At 43.1% G+C, this 15,301-nt stretch overlaps 1 protein-coding gene across 5 annotated transcripts in view; it reads right to left on the reverse strand.

Moving 5' to 3' along the window:
* wscd2 (WSC domain containing 2) overlaps window positions 1–15,301 on the reverse strand; it is a 593,216-nt gene that overhangs the window by 423,763 nt on the left and 154,152 nt on the right. For 4 of the 5 annotated variants that reach the window (XM_072587825.1, XM_072587821.1, XM_072587822.1 and 1 more), the window contains exon 2: window positions 819–945. The gene's annotated coding sequence lies outside the window, so the exon portion shown is untranslated. The remainder of the gene's footprint in view (window positions 1–818; window positions 946–15,301) is intronic. The other variant, XM_072587824.1, reaches the window with a different exon arrangement.

The raw sequence follows: 15,301 nt of genomic DNA on the forward strand, positions 1-15,301 counted from the left end.
TGGGGGATTTTAACAGCAAGATTGTATCTTGAAGTGGGAAAGTTCCCTCTGAACACAGGGGACTTATAACAATTGTCAGCTGGTGGGACTTTACTCAAGATTACAGTGACCTTCAAAAAACTTGGCACCATCTTGAACTAAACAATCTGCTATATCAGCACTCTATCCAATATCCTTGATGTTAACTCAACCCTTAACTGACACATAGTGGCAGCAGTGTGTGCTATGTACTGCAGCAGCTTATCAAGCCTTCTTCGATCGAACTTGCCTAACCTGTAAACTCTATCACCCAGAAGGAGAAGGGCAGAGGTAGCACAGAAACACAACCACTTGTAGCTTTCTCTCCAAGTCACACACCATCCTGACTTAGAACTATATCCCCGTTCCTTCATTGTCCTCAAAGTCCTGGCAGAGCCTCACTAGGAGTGTCCCTGTTCTGTAAGGACCACAGTGGTTCAAGATAGTAGCTCACCACCATCTTCTCAAGCGTAATAACTGCTGGGCTTGCCAATTGTGTTCCCTGTGGAGGAGCAGGGAATGACTGACAGCAGTCTCTGGATATTCACATGTAACTGTACATGTGCGGAAATCAGAAGGCACTGTCAGTTTCACAGATAGTGCCCAGAAAACGGTAACAACTTTGGAAATTTCACAATGACAAAGATCGGGAACCTTTGAAATGCTGCTGCTCAAAGACAGTGTTTTAATTGTTTAAATTAAACATGAGGGCAATAGTTTAGCCGAGTCGATAAGCCCACAATGACAGAGGCGGGATCCTCTCAGTATTGCAAAAACTAAAGCCATCGTCTGTTACTCACAGTCACAGTCAGCACTGGCCCCATTTCAGCTTCAATTGCTTGTGACATTCATCCACACTTCAGCAGATGCCTCGGGCTAATGTCAGCTTTGCTGGTTTTCTTTCACCTCAGTGTTCGTGGCTCTGCACTTTAAATAAAAAGAAAATTTTAACTTGATTTTGCAAAGTTGACAAAAGGAAACAGAAATTGAGAACAAATACCAAAAGTCTAGCTGGTGTAACTGTTTTGAGAAATGAATTCGATCTAGCGGATTGGTGAAAGATGAATGATGATATCATGGCAGCAACTATTGAGGTGACAATAGGTTATTTTGATTCTGCACAATAGCGAAATATTGGATTACTAATGGCTAGTTTAGATTGATCCTTATAATGAGTAGGTTGTTTTATTAGGAATGGTTGGATAGAGTGGACTTGTTTCCAAAGGCGTGTAGTCTAAAGTGTATATGGTCCTTGGAGGTGTTAACGAGATGTACATGGAAAGGACAGTCCTGGAGAAGGAAGCACTAAAATTAGGGGTCACCTTTTCAAGGCAAAGATGAAAACTTTTATCTCTCAGAGACTGTGTGATTTTGCAACTTTCTGCCTTCAAAGGTGGCCAGGATGTGGAGGAGCCCCAGTGTTGGACTGGGGTGGACAAAGTTAAAAGTCACACAACACCAGGTTATAGTCCAACAGGTTTATTTGGAAGTACAAACTTTCAGAGCGCTGCTCCTTCATCAGGGAGCTAGTAGCTGGTAGCCACCAGACAAAGGAGAAGACCTCTGAAAGCTTGTTCTTTCAAAGTAACCTGTTGGACTATAACACGATGTTGTGTGCCTGTTAACTTAAAACGTGGTGGAAATGGTGTCACAAATATTTTTTAGGACAGCGGCTGATAGATTCATGTGAAATCATGGAAGATAGAAATGTGGAATTCAAAATCCAAACAAATCAGCCATGACCTTAGTGAATGTTAGAGTAGGTTCTCAAGGATGAATAGTTTACTTCTGCTCTTGTTTCTAATGTTTGTATGTTGCACCTTTCCAGAATTTGACTTCCATTGGGGCTTAACCACCATACAGATACAGTTTGTATGGTGGTTAAGCAATCTTCACTATGAAGATGTGAGCAATCTAAGAACCACTTTCAAAAGATGCACAGCATGACAATCCATTCACCGCAAGCCAATTGTCAACACTCCACCCCTTAGCATTTTAGTGTGGTCCACTGCTAAATGTACATCTTGGCATATTGAGTAAATCTGAGCATCAACTGACCCCCCCACCCCGATTTCCAATCCCCGAAACTCCAAGTGCAGTGATTTTATACTCAAATGACCTTTGCTGACGTGGACTATTTCTCCTCTTCTCAAGGCTGGCATTTGGCCCTAATGCCATTGAACTGCTTGACTCTTTAAGCTATTTCAGAGGGCTGTTAAGAGTCAACGAGATTGCTTTGGGTCTGGAGTCACATGAAGGCCAGGCCAGGTAAGGATGGCAGATTCCCTTCCCTGAAGGACATTAGTGAAGCAGATTTTGTTTTCACACGGTTACATGGTCACCGAATATTCCAGCTTTTATTGAATTGAAATTCTCCAATCTTCTACAGTGGGATCAAACCTATTGAAAATTTGCCTGGTGTTTTGGATTAATAGTTCAATAGTATTCCTACAATGCCACCACTTCCCCATTATCTTACTGAACAGGAGAGTAGGTTCAAATAGTGAAATGACTTACTTCTAATCCCATGTTCCTCTGATTATCAGAGCATTAATTGGCACAATGAACTGAAATGTGGCACACGGAACCACTATATATTTTGATCATTACCTATTTTAGTGAGATCGGAAATGTTCCCAGATTAAAGCGCATTGTTGATACAATACCACCAAATGTAAAATTAAATGCCATCAGTCTATTTCCTGTGGCTATGTCCAATCACTGAATTTATCTCAATGATGATTAATAGTGTGCTGCAGAGAACAGCAGCAACAATATTCACAAATACAAAAGATGACTAATGGTTTATTTTTTAAAAGATGCTCCACAGTCTCAAGTGTTAAAATGGATGAAATGTACCAGTAAAGTCGCTACAACTGTACTCTCCAATTAACTGAGGGTTATTTGCACCTCAGAAAAGGGGTGAGGCTGAGAAGATAGCACCTTCATGGTAACTTCAGTCAGTGTAAGAATTGAGCCTACAATGTTGGGGTTAGAAACCAGCTGTCCAGCTAACTGAGCAAGTTAGCCTCTTTAGGTAAGGCACATGTTGAACACCACTACAAACTTAAGCAACACAATAAAACACAAACACAGTTAATGCTGTAGAGGCTCAGGTCTGGCAAGGTCCATGGAGTGAGGTAGAGTTAACAGTTCCAGTTTGGTATGACTTCTTCAGAAGACAATTAATTACCATAAACTACTTTTACATCAGAAGGAACTTGATGTTGCAAAGTTGTAGATAATACTGTATGAAAGATACTGTAAAGATACTCTAAGAAAAGAGTTGCATAGCTAATATCATATAAAAAAAAGAGGCCTCTTCTGGAGTATTGTGTCTAGTTCTGGTCACTCCATTACAGAAAGGATATTATTAAACTGGAGAGGGTTCAGAAAATATTTATCAGGATGTTGTCGGGAATGGAGTGTTTGAGTTATAAAGAGAGGCTGGACAGGTTGGGTGGAGGATTTCAAGACCAAGGGGCAAATTTTTAAGGTGAGGGGAGAAAGATTTTAAAAAGGCACGAGGGTTAATTTTTTTTAAAACAGAGAGTGGCTCGTGTGTGGAAGTGGTGAATGCAAGTAGAGTGGCTCAGTGGTTAGCACTGCTGACTCACAGTACCAGGTCCTGGGTTCAATTCCACCCTTGGGTGACAGTCTGTGTGGAGTTTGCACATTCGCCCTGTGAATGCATGGATTTCCTCTGGGTGCTTCAGTTTCCTCCCACAGTCCAAAGATGTGCAGATTAGGTGAATTGGCCATGCTAAATTGCCCGTAGTGTTCAGGGATGTGTAGGTTAGATGCATTGGTCAGGGGAAATGTGGATTAAGGTTCCAAAGGATCCTTCCACATCCGTCAGAGATTTACCTGCACTTCCACACATGTCTTCTACTGTGTCCATTGCTCCCAATGCATTATCCTCTACAGTGGGGAGACAGGGCGCTAACTTGCGGAATGTTTCAGAGAACATCATTGGGGCACATGCATCTACCAACCACACTGCCCCATGCCGAACACTTCAACTCTCCCTCCCACTCTGCCAAGAGCATGTAAGTCCTGAGCCTCCTCCACCTCCAGATTCTAGCCACCCGACACCTGGAGGAAGAATGCCTCATCTCTGGCCCTGGGACGCTACAACCACACAGGCCTTGGGACGCTACAACCACACCAGTTTCCCTCGTTTCCCCTTCCCCCCACCTTATCCCAGACCCAACCTTCCAACTTGGCAATGTCCTACCTGTCCATCTTCCTTCCCACCTATCCGCTCAACCCTCCTCTCCAAGCTATCACCATCACCACCCCAAGTCCATCGACCTATCGCATTCCCAGCTACCTTCCCCCAGCCCACCCCCTCCCATTTATCTTTCAGCCTGCCATGCGCCTCCCCCACATTCGTGATGAAGGGCTTATGCCCAAAATGCTGATTCTCCTGCTCCTCAGATGCTGCCTGACATGCTGTGCTTTTCCAGCACCACATCTTTTGACTCTGATCTCCAGCATCTGCAGTCCTCACTTTCTCCTAGTAGGGGAATGGGTCTGTGTGGGATACTCTTCGGAGGATCAATGTGGACTTGTGGGGCTAAATGGCCTGTTGCAACACTCGGGGTTCTATGTCAAGTTATAGTGTTTAAAAGACATGTAGATAAGTACATAAACAGGAAAGGTTTGTTGGGATACGGAGACAGTGAGGTCTCCAGATGCTGGAGATCAGAGTTGAGAATGTGTTGCTGGAAAAGCACAGCAGGTCAGGAATCCTGATGAAGGGCTTTGGCCCAAAACATCAATTTTCCTGCTCCTCAGATGCTGCCTAACCTGCTGCGCTTTTCCAGCAACACACTCTCAACTTGGAGGGAAATGGGCCAGGATTGGGCAGGTGGAACTCGTTTAGTTTGGGATTAGGGTCAGCATGGACTGAAGGGTTTGCTTCCATGCTGTCTGACTCGATGACTCTCTGAATGAAAAGTTCTTTGCAAGGCTGCAGGACGTCGCAACATACTGCACAATGAACCAAGCACTTTCTGACATGCGGTCACTGTTCTAATTTAAGAAACACAGCAGCCAATTTCCTCCCATGTTTTCTTAGTGTAACTCAAAAATTACAAAGAGAATGTTGTGCTGAGGAGTAAATACTCCTGATAAGCTGCAGTTGTGGCTGCTGTTGACCAATTTGCTGAACAACAGTGCGCTGAGCAATTCAGGAAATACTCTCATGAAATGATGTTTTCTGTGAAGCGAAAGGGAAATATTACACTGAACTGCAGATGCTGGCAATCTGAAACAATCAGAACCCTTTGAGGGTCACTGGGTTTGAAATATTAACTTTGCTTTCTCTCGACAGATGCTGCCAGACCTGCTGTGTTTATCCAGCATTCTCTGTTTTCGTTACTTTTTAAAATATTCTTTCAGAGGATTGGGCATCACTGGCAAGGCCAGTAATAATTGCCCAGGGGGCAGTTCAGAGTGAACCACATTGTTGTGGATATGGAGTCAAATGTAGGCCAGACCAGGTAAGGATGTCCTTCCCTGAAGGACATTAGTGAACTAGCTGGGCTTTTTTCAATAATTGACAATGGCTCCATGGTCATCATTAGACTCTTAGCTCCAGATTATTATTGAATTCAAACTCCACGATCTGCTGTAGTGGGATTTGATCCCCTGGGTCCTCACAACATTACCTGCATCTCTGGATTACCCAGGATTACTACCACTTCAGCATCACCTCCCCTGTTATGGAAATATTACACTCTGACACGATTGCTTATTCTCTACTGTCAACGATCCATTTTATCATTGGCAATCAATTGTCAATGTCTCATCAAGATTAAAAAGTAAAAGAGCCTGTAAAACCCTTAGTGAGCTGCTCAGCCTTTTCATGGCAGCCAACAAAAGTAATGTTGTTGTTGTAGTACAGACAAACAAATACAGTGGAAGGAAGTTCTGAATGGGAGTATAGTTGGGTTGGTGGGGAGCATCTGACATCTGATCAGTGAGATTATTACCAGTTCCTATATTATTGGCAAGTGAAGGATCAATTCTGGTGAGACGGTGGTGGGCTGGATCAATACAAGCCATGCAACCAAATCACTCTGCTCCCTTAAGTATGTCATTATGCAACCCGCACACTGCCATTTGACAAATAGAATGCACATCAAGTTATACAGTAATACAGCATGGAAACAGACCCTTCAGTCCAACTTGTCCATGCTGACCAGATATCCTAACCTAATCTAGTCCCATTTTCCAGCACTTGGCTCGCCCTTCCTATTCATATACCCATCCAGTAACTTTTTAAATGCGGTAATTGTACCAGCCTTCACCACACCATCTGGCAGCTCTTTTCATACACGCACCACCCTCTGTGTGAAGAAGTTGCCTTTCAGGTCCCTTTTAAATCTTTTCCCTCTCACCTTAAACCTATGCCCTCTAGTTTTGGACTCCCCTATGCTAGAGAAAAGACCTTGGCTATTCACCCTATGCATCCCCCTCATGATTTTATAATCCTCTATAAGGTCACCCTTCAGCCTCCGACACTCCAGGGAAAACAACCCTAGCCTATTCAGCCTCTCTCTATAGCTCAAAGGGAGCACTATATTGATGGAGACATCACCTCCTGGGTGAGGCATTAACCCAAGAGCTCAACTGCTCTTACAGGAGGATGCAAATGATTTCATGGTACTATTTCAAGAAAGAGCAGGGCAAATCTCCCAGTGACTTGACCATGTATCTGTGCTTCACCCTCCCGAAAACAACTATCAAATCATTATCTCATTGCTGCCTGTGGGACCTTGCTGCGTTCAATTTATTTGTCACATTTCTTGCATTCTAACAATACTTACACTTCAGAAGTATTTAACTGGCTTTGTGATGTTCCAAGGTTGTGTTAGTACAATCAAGTCTGTCCCATTTTTCTGAATGCTTTATTTATCAATTGGATAGAAGCAAAGGCCCAACAAATTGAATGCTGGTGCTTGTTAAAATGACTTCTTCAGGGGCTTCCTACTCCAGCAAGTGGCAGCTTTAAACATCTGCACAAAAGGGAGCTACAGCACAAAGAGGCCACAACCTCACTAGGCCGCAAATACTGCGCACTCAAGAGTGAAGTCCTGTATGAATGTTGTCGCACTGAGATGTCACAGCAGACAGCTCTACGAACTAACTTAAAAAAGAAAAGACTCACTGATGCTACAAACCTGAAATAAAAACAGTTAATGCTGGAAATTCTCAGCAGGTTCGAAGAGCATCTGTGGAGAGAAAACACTGAGCTAATTCTCTGCGACCGTTATGAGAACTGGCAGAGGTTCAAAATGGAACAGTCTTTAAATAAACGCAGAGGTGGGGAAAGCAGAGATGGTCTTTCCTCACCTCCCCTGCTTTGTCCATCTCCATACTTGTTTTGAAAGTGCTCCAGTTCATACATCTCCAGCTGAAAGGTCATTGATGTTCGACGTTGGACTGGGTTTTGAGGTGGTGCGGTCACTAGAATCGGAGGCACACATGCGAGCAAGCTGTAAGGAGCTGATACCAACAAGCATTCCAATTCCCCAGCTCCATCGATTAAAGGGTTAATAGCCAAAGGTGTACCTATTTAGCTTACATCAGTAGTGATGTGAGAATTTACATGTCAGCAGACTCTGGGGAGAGATGTACAGCCTCACACTGAGCTTAAGAGTGTAAATAGCAAAACGTGAAGTAAAACAAAAGTTTTACAAACAGCTTAGTGAGGAGAATGCACCAGGGAATTATTGAGTCAGTGAAGAAGGTTAACTGAGATTACAAAGAGATCTTGATCAATTGGGTTAATGGGCTGAAAAGTGGCTGATGATGTTTCACTGACAGAAATGCCAGATATTGCATTATGGGAAAACAAACAAGGGCAGGACTTTAACAATTAAAGGTAGGGCTTTGGGCAGTTTGGTAGAACAGAGAGACCTGAAGGTTCAGCTGCATCATTTTTTGAAGTTTACGTCACATATAGACAGGGAGTCTAAGGAAGCATTTAGTACACTTGCCTTCACTGCTCAGACATTGAGAATAAGAATTGGGACCTTTATGTTGAGGTGGTGCAAGATGTTGGTGAGGCCTCTTCTGGAGAACTGTGTCCTGAAGCTGGACAGGGTTCAGAAGAGGTGAGTTAGAAGGAGAAGTTGGATAGGCTGGGACCTTTGTTCACTGGAGCTTAGGAGGTTGAGGGGTGACATTATCGAGGTTTATATGCGAGGAATAGATAAGGTGAATGGTAGGTGCCTTTTCCTTAGGGTGGGGGAGTTCAAGACTGGGAGGCATATTTTTAAGGTGAGAGGAGAAAGATTTTAAGAAAAACACGAGGGCCTTTTTATTAACGCAGTGAGTGATTATGCAGACAGTGTAGAATGATCTTCCAGAGAAAGTGAGGGATGAAGGTACAGTTACAATGTTTAAAAGACATTTGGATAAGTACATGAATAAGAAATGTTTGGAGGGATATGGGCCAAGTGCAGGCAGGTGGAGCTGGTTTAGTTTGGGATTATGGTCGGCATCCAAGGTCTTCTCTTAGTTTTTAAAAGAGCTATGTAGTTACCAATAATAAGCAGAGCTTCCTCCTTCACCACACAGAGGGCTAAAACTCAGGCCTTGCCCAACAATAGTACTCTGTTGCTTTCCAGCACATCCTGGTTAAGGTGACTCTCAGATGCAGCACGAATGAGTACTCAACTCTCCAAGATGCTTTTGACTCCAAAAACTCTGTTACATGTTGTTGTAGAAGGTAATATTCTGAAGGGTCTGTTTCCATGCTGTAGGATTCTATGACTATGAGCCACCCCAAACATTTGTTTAATTCATTCTTATAGCAATACCTTGATCAATCAGAACCAACTTGCCAACAAATCAGCACTTTTTCTCACAAAGTATATTGTTGTTCCCTTGGAAATTTGGCATTCTTGCATCTGTCTTGATGAGTGCAAGGTTCAAAACCTCAAAATCAGGTCCCCTTTCTCAGCAATAGCTTGTATAGACTTTAACCTGTCCTTTTATCTATGAGGAAGGGAGTGAAGGAAATGAGGATAAAAACAGCTGACCTTGGGAGAAACAGGCTTTTTAGGCTTATCACAAACATAAACAATTCACTCACCCAGAGTCCCTTTGTTCTCCCCACCCAACTGCAACATGGCATCAGATTAGATGGAGCCTAATACATACTCCAACATTAATCCTTTCCAAACCATTACTTTACACAACACTCAGTTTGCAAAATGGAGTCATACATACATTATGATCAACATCTCTTCACCCACTCCCACGCTATACTCACTCCTTGTTCCAGAATCATCACTTGATCGTTTGCAGGGCCACCAGTGATAATCAGAAACTTCCCTTAGTTCACTATCGGCAATTTTCCACTTGAACTGTTTGATGTTATTGAGGGCTTATTAAGCGAGTGCCTTTGATGATTGAACAAGGAGCACCTTTGGAGCATTTGGTCAACTTTCCATCTGACCCTCTCGTATAGCACTGGTATTGTTTAACTTTAAAACCATCAATAGCTTTCTCCAGCACTGCACTGGCATCGTTTTGGAAGGAGTTTGAATTCTGTTTTACCGAAGATAAATTTGAGTTCAGCATTCCCTAAAACACAACAACACGGAAGGCATTTTTCTTTACATATGGGTGAGTATCAAAGTCACATCCCAGGTCTTGTCTTAGTTTTTTAAAAGAGCTATGTTGATGCCAATAATAATCAGAGCTTCCTCCTTCACCACACTGAGGCCTAAAACTCAGACCTTACCCAACAATAGTACTCTGTTGCTTTCCAGCATATCCTGGTTAAGATGACTCTCAGAGCCAGCACCAGTGAGTACTCAACTCTCCAAGATGCTGCGGACTCCCAAAACTACAACATGTTGTTGTAGAAGGTAATGTTCTGAATGGGTTAATGTTCAAGTTGCATTAGCTCAACCCATTCCAATGATGTGAGGGGAGACAATGCATTTTGCTGTAGCTTTTGGAGGGAGCAGATGTATCTGTACCAGCTCCCTACGGTCCTCCTCATAATGCAGACCAAAATTCAGGGAGGCAATGGCCTAGTGGTATTATTACTCGTCTATTAACCTGGAGACACTAGTAATGTTCTGGGGACCAACTTCAAATCCTGCCACAGCAGGTAATGGAATTTGAATTCAATAAAAAGAATTTGGATTTCAATCTTGACCACAAAACTGATTGTTGTGAAACACCCATCTAGTTCACTAGTGTCCTTTAAGGAAATAAACGACCATCCTTACCTGGTCTAGCCTCCCTCACCAATGTGGTTGACATTTAACTGCCCTCTAGGCAAGAAATACTGGCCTGGTCAATAACATCCATTTTCCATGGATGATTTTTTTTTAAAAAGCAATATTTATTACTATCACACAGGAAGCCTTTTAATTAACTAAGAATAGTGCCTTTTCTGTAGATACCCCCAGTGGTGTAGCCTCGACCATGAGATAGGCCCAAGACAAAGCAAAGATAAAGTAAAATTTGTGGCAGAGGATTACCTCAATAAATCCCTACTCCATGCCACAGATTGATAAGGGGCAAGATACCAGGAGATACCAACAGAAGCAATCCAGGTAAACATCACCAGGGGTCCCATACCAGCCCATCCAATTGCAGATACTCTCTCCCCTGCCCTCACAGGTTCCACCAATCACCAAGTCAGTCCCTTAAAGAGCAGCAAGAGTGCGGGGGTGGGGGTGGACCCGTGATTGTAGGGGTTGGAGCAGCCTGCACAACAGAGTCAGAATCCCAGTTTGGATGAGCTGTTCCTCACAGATTCAGGCTGTCCCATGTGGGGAGTTAACATTCCTTGATTTGTCAGCCTTGTAATTGACTTTTCCCTGGTGTTGTGGGGTCAAAGTCACCTACTGCCCCACCCCACCTTCCCTCCCCCACCCGCTGTGTGATTTGACCAGCGCTGGGGAGTTGTCAGGATAAGACCCTCTGATGAATTCACACACGGTGGGGGATGGGCAAGTTCAAAAAGAGAAGGCCTCAGAGAGAATTGAAGACAGCATCCCGTGTGTCCAAGCAGCATCAGAGACAAAGTTCAAAGCAGCCCATCGCCCGTTGTTAAGTATTGCTGTCCAATCACATAATCAACAAATTCTGTTACCTTGTTGCACCAAAATCATCAATGCCTTTTTGTCCTGCCCCAAGAACTCAGCAAAACCTCAGGGGACCTTACAGCCTTTAGTCAAGCAATTGAAAGCAATTACACTTTCCAGAGTGAAAGCAACACCTCCCTATATTTAGCAGAATAACACATTTTGCTTTATCTGAGAAGCTTTACTTGTTCTTCAATACACCCACTGCCTTACTCTGAGCAAAGCTGTGGGCGATCCCTATTATAATCAATTGAATTGTCCAAATTTACTTCTAATATGCACAGCTTCAACACAATAAAGCTACCTTGGTTTTACAATGGGTTGTGTGGAGTTAGATTCAGAAGACAGGGTAATTTTATCAGAAAAATACATCTCCTCTGTTTGCTTCATATTTTTCATGTGATACAAATGATGCCTGAAGCCCAAGGTTATTTATTTTTTAGCAAGTGTCTCCTTTGCAGCTACTGATCTACTTCTCGATTTTCTTTTTATTTTTTTTTCTTCAAAGGAGTAGTCCACAGCATGTTGCAAGATCAGCTTTATGTCAGGATGCCTTTGAAGAACAATCTCACGTTGAATACCTAGCCGTTGTCGGCACATGAACACAGTGATCCATCAAGACACTCACTGCCATTCCTTCCATTAGCCTCCACAGAGCTGTGGAGATTTTCATGTGCAATGTGAAAGTTAAAAGGAAAAAAAAAACCTTTTCAGCAGAAAAACAATGAAGTTTCAATATGTTGTGCAGGTTTAGCTGTCAATCCTGAAACCTACAGAGATTATGTAGCCCTTCCTAATAATACGGTGCATATAACCACATGTGGCATGGCGGTTCAGTGGTTAGCACTGCTGCCTCATAGCACCAGGGACCTGGGTTCGTTTCCAGCCTCGAGCAACTGTCTGTGTGGAGTTTGCATGTTCTCCCTGTGTCTGTGTGAGTTTCCTCCACATGCTCTGGTTTCCTCCTGCAATCCAAAGATGTGCAGGATAAGTGAATTGGCCATGCTAAATTGCCCATAGTGTACATTATTAGTCAGGGGTAAATATTGTGTTTGGAGGGCCGGTGTGGACTTGTTGGGCCGAAGGGCCTGTTTCTACTCTGTAGGAATTCTAATTCTAATTCTAAATATCTTGAATCAGTTGAAATCGGGTGACAGTCCGTGTGGGGTTTACACGTTCTCCCCTTGTCTGTATGGATTTCTGATGTCCTCCGGGTATTCTGGTTTCCTCCCACAGTCCAAGGATGTGCAGGTGAGGTAGATTGACCATGCTGAATTGCCAGGGATTAGCCATGGAGAATGGCAGGATTACAGGGATAGCGTAGGGGGTTAGGATTGGGTGCAATGCCCTTCAGAGGGGTTGATGTGAACTCAATGGGTCAAATAGCCTGCTTCCGCTCTGTAGGGATTGTATATGCAGTAACATTGCAAAGCCTTTTGCGGATATAACATACGGGGAAGATTTTCCTTCTAAGTAAAAGGCTAATTAGCTATGAACAATAAGAACACCAGACAGAGCAAGTCAACAATTGGACTCAGCTAGGTTGAGCAGATGAATTGTCAGGCCGACCCAAACCAGGTTCTGCAATGCCACGATAGTCACTACCCTCTGCTATTTGAGAGTTCTTACTGTCTATGGCCGTGCTAGTGTGAAAACACACAATCTCAAAAGCTATAGCATCCTCAGGCCTGGTTAGTACTTGGATGGGATACTGTCTGGGAATACCAGGTGTGGTAGGGGGCCCTCTGTTGGTGCAGTGGCAGTGTCCCTCCTCTTGGATTGGGAGACCTGGATTCTGTAGAGATGTGTAATAACATCTGAATAGAATTGATTAGGAAAAGTATGCTAAATAATTTTTTAAAAACACAGCCAACAGGAAGGAGACTCTTTACCAGAGAGAATGTGGAACTTACTACCTCAGGTACATTTAGGTGATCAACGCAAAAGGGTTAAAGATTCAGAACTAAGAGTCACTGGATTCAAAATGTTCTTTCTGTTTCTTTCTCCACAAATGCTGCCAGACCTGCTGAGCTTCTCCAGCACTTTTTGTTTTTGTTTCACACCTTCAGCATCCACGGTGTTTTACCGTCATTTGAAGGTGTTTTTGCTGGGTAAAACAGCCAGTTCCTCTACTGGAGATGCTGGGGAATACTAATGTGTTCATGTTTATTCAATCACTTCCATCGACATTAAGTTGAAACAGCTGAAGATTAGTTCTTGTTTGTCATCTGGAACTTGAACACAGTGAGCAGTTGGGTCTATCCCAGCCATTGACTGATCCTTCCCCATCCGCCCATTCTGAGTTAGTCTCTGACAGTCAGTACAGTAGGGGCAGAATCTCAAAGCTCTTGTTTCTTAATACACTCATACCTTCAATCCACATTGAAGGGGTTGGTGACCCTGACCCATCAGCATTAACTATTCTAACAACAGAAGGGGAGTCAATGGCCTACTGGTATTATTGCTAGATTATTAGTGTAGAGACCCTGGCTTTGAATCCCACCACGGTGATGGTGAAATTTAAACTCAATAAAAATTTTGCCAATTGTTGAGGGAAACCCATCTCAAACACTAATAGTTCTTTAGGGAAGGAAATCTGCCATCCTTACCTGGCCTGGCCTATAGATTGTTCAATTAGAGATAGACAGTAGATGTTGGCCTAGCCAGCAACACCCACATCCCAGGAATGAATGGCAAAAAAAGAACAGATCTAAGAGAAATGCTCAACGTGATGACTGCCTAAGAAGGATTTCACCTTCAAAACACATCTGTGTCAACATTAAAGGAAAGAACATAAATAGGTCAATGACCTGAGGAACTAACATTGTGTTTTTCTCTCTCTCTACTTCTCTCTCTCTGGATGCTGCCAGACCTGTTGGGAATTTTGCAGCATCTTCTGTCTAGATTTCAGATTTCCTGCATACCTCAGTGTCTTGCTTTGGATGTGTTTGTGTCCATCTTCGCCGTTAGGTGATGTACAGCATGCATACACGTTAAAAATAAATCACAACAACACGTCACAGGATTTCTGTAACTGCAGGCAAAGGCTCAGTTAGAATATTCCCAGTGTTCTCAGTTGCAATAAGGGAGTGTTAGGATTGAATATTTGGGATTACATTAAAACTTTAATTTCATTTATTTTTAAATCATGACAAATAGTAACCCTTGCCAACCTTATGGCACTGGTAGATCATTAGGACACTCTCTGACATAATTGTTTCAATGATAGTTTTCTACAAGCATAGAAGATGTCCTTGCTTGTACCTTTAATCAAGATTTTTAACAGTTGATTTAATGCTTTACGGTCATTGGCACCCAAATAGATGACTAGTAAAGAGTAAGTTAGAAATCAACCGGTGTCAGTTTTCTTAAACTCTTAGTGAACAAATGCAGGCACATGAATATGCACAAAGCTTTGTCAACTGTATCATCGCTAATTCTAGCACGATTAAGATTCAACCAAAGGCAAGGCAGTTGTTGGTGAATGTTCATCAGACTGCACAGGCACAGATGGCTCTAGATCACCAATCTTGTGCTGGAAATATATAATCTGTCCCATAATGGACCTGCTCATTCCACAAGCAGCAGCCAAAGGTGGGCTTCCTGAATATACCGGTCTAAGAAACATTGCAAAGAAAACTGACACAAAGCACCTTCCTGTTTCAGGAAAACCGTAATCTCAAGCCCAGGGTTTCCATCCATAACCAAAACCTGTCAACAGGAGACATGTTCTTAAGGGTCTAACACACACTCCACCAGAAGGGGGTCTGTGGCACTTCAGTAGGTGTCTGTGGCCACCTAGTAATGGGGAAGTTAGAAATTAACCTGTGTCAGTTTTCTTAAACTCTTAATGACCTAATACAGGCAAATGAATACGTGTAAAGCTTGTTGCCTGTAACACCACTAATTCTAATAGAATCAAGGCAGTTGTTTGTGAATATTCATCGGACCACACAAGATTAATGGTAGTGTACCTACTGTGGGCCAGGAGCTCCCAGGTTCAAGACCCACCTCAGGAGTTGACAGTCATGGCAGACACATCACAAAGCGGACAGCAAGTTGACTATCAATCTGTAAACCCTTCTGATGTGTTTGCGGCAGACATTAAGAGTGGGAGAGTTTCCTGGTCAGCCAGAACAGAGAGCTGCAACGTGATGGTC

This window comes from Chiloscyllium punctatum, chromosome 17 (genome assembly GCF_047496795.1).
Source record: "Chiloscyllium punctatum isolate Juve2018m chromosome 17, sChiPun1.3, whole genome shotgun sequence".
NCBI classification, from domain to species: domain Eukaryota; kingdom Metazoa; phylum Chordata; class Chondrichthyes; order Orectolobiformes; family Hemiscylliidae; genus Chiloscyllium; species Chiloscyllium punctatum.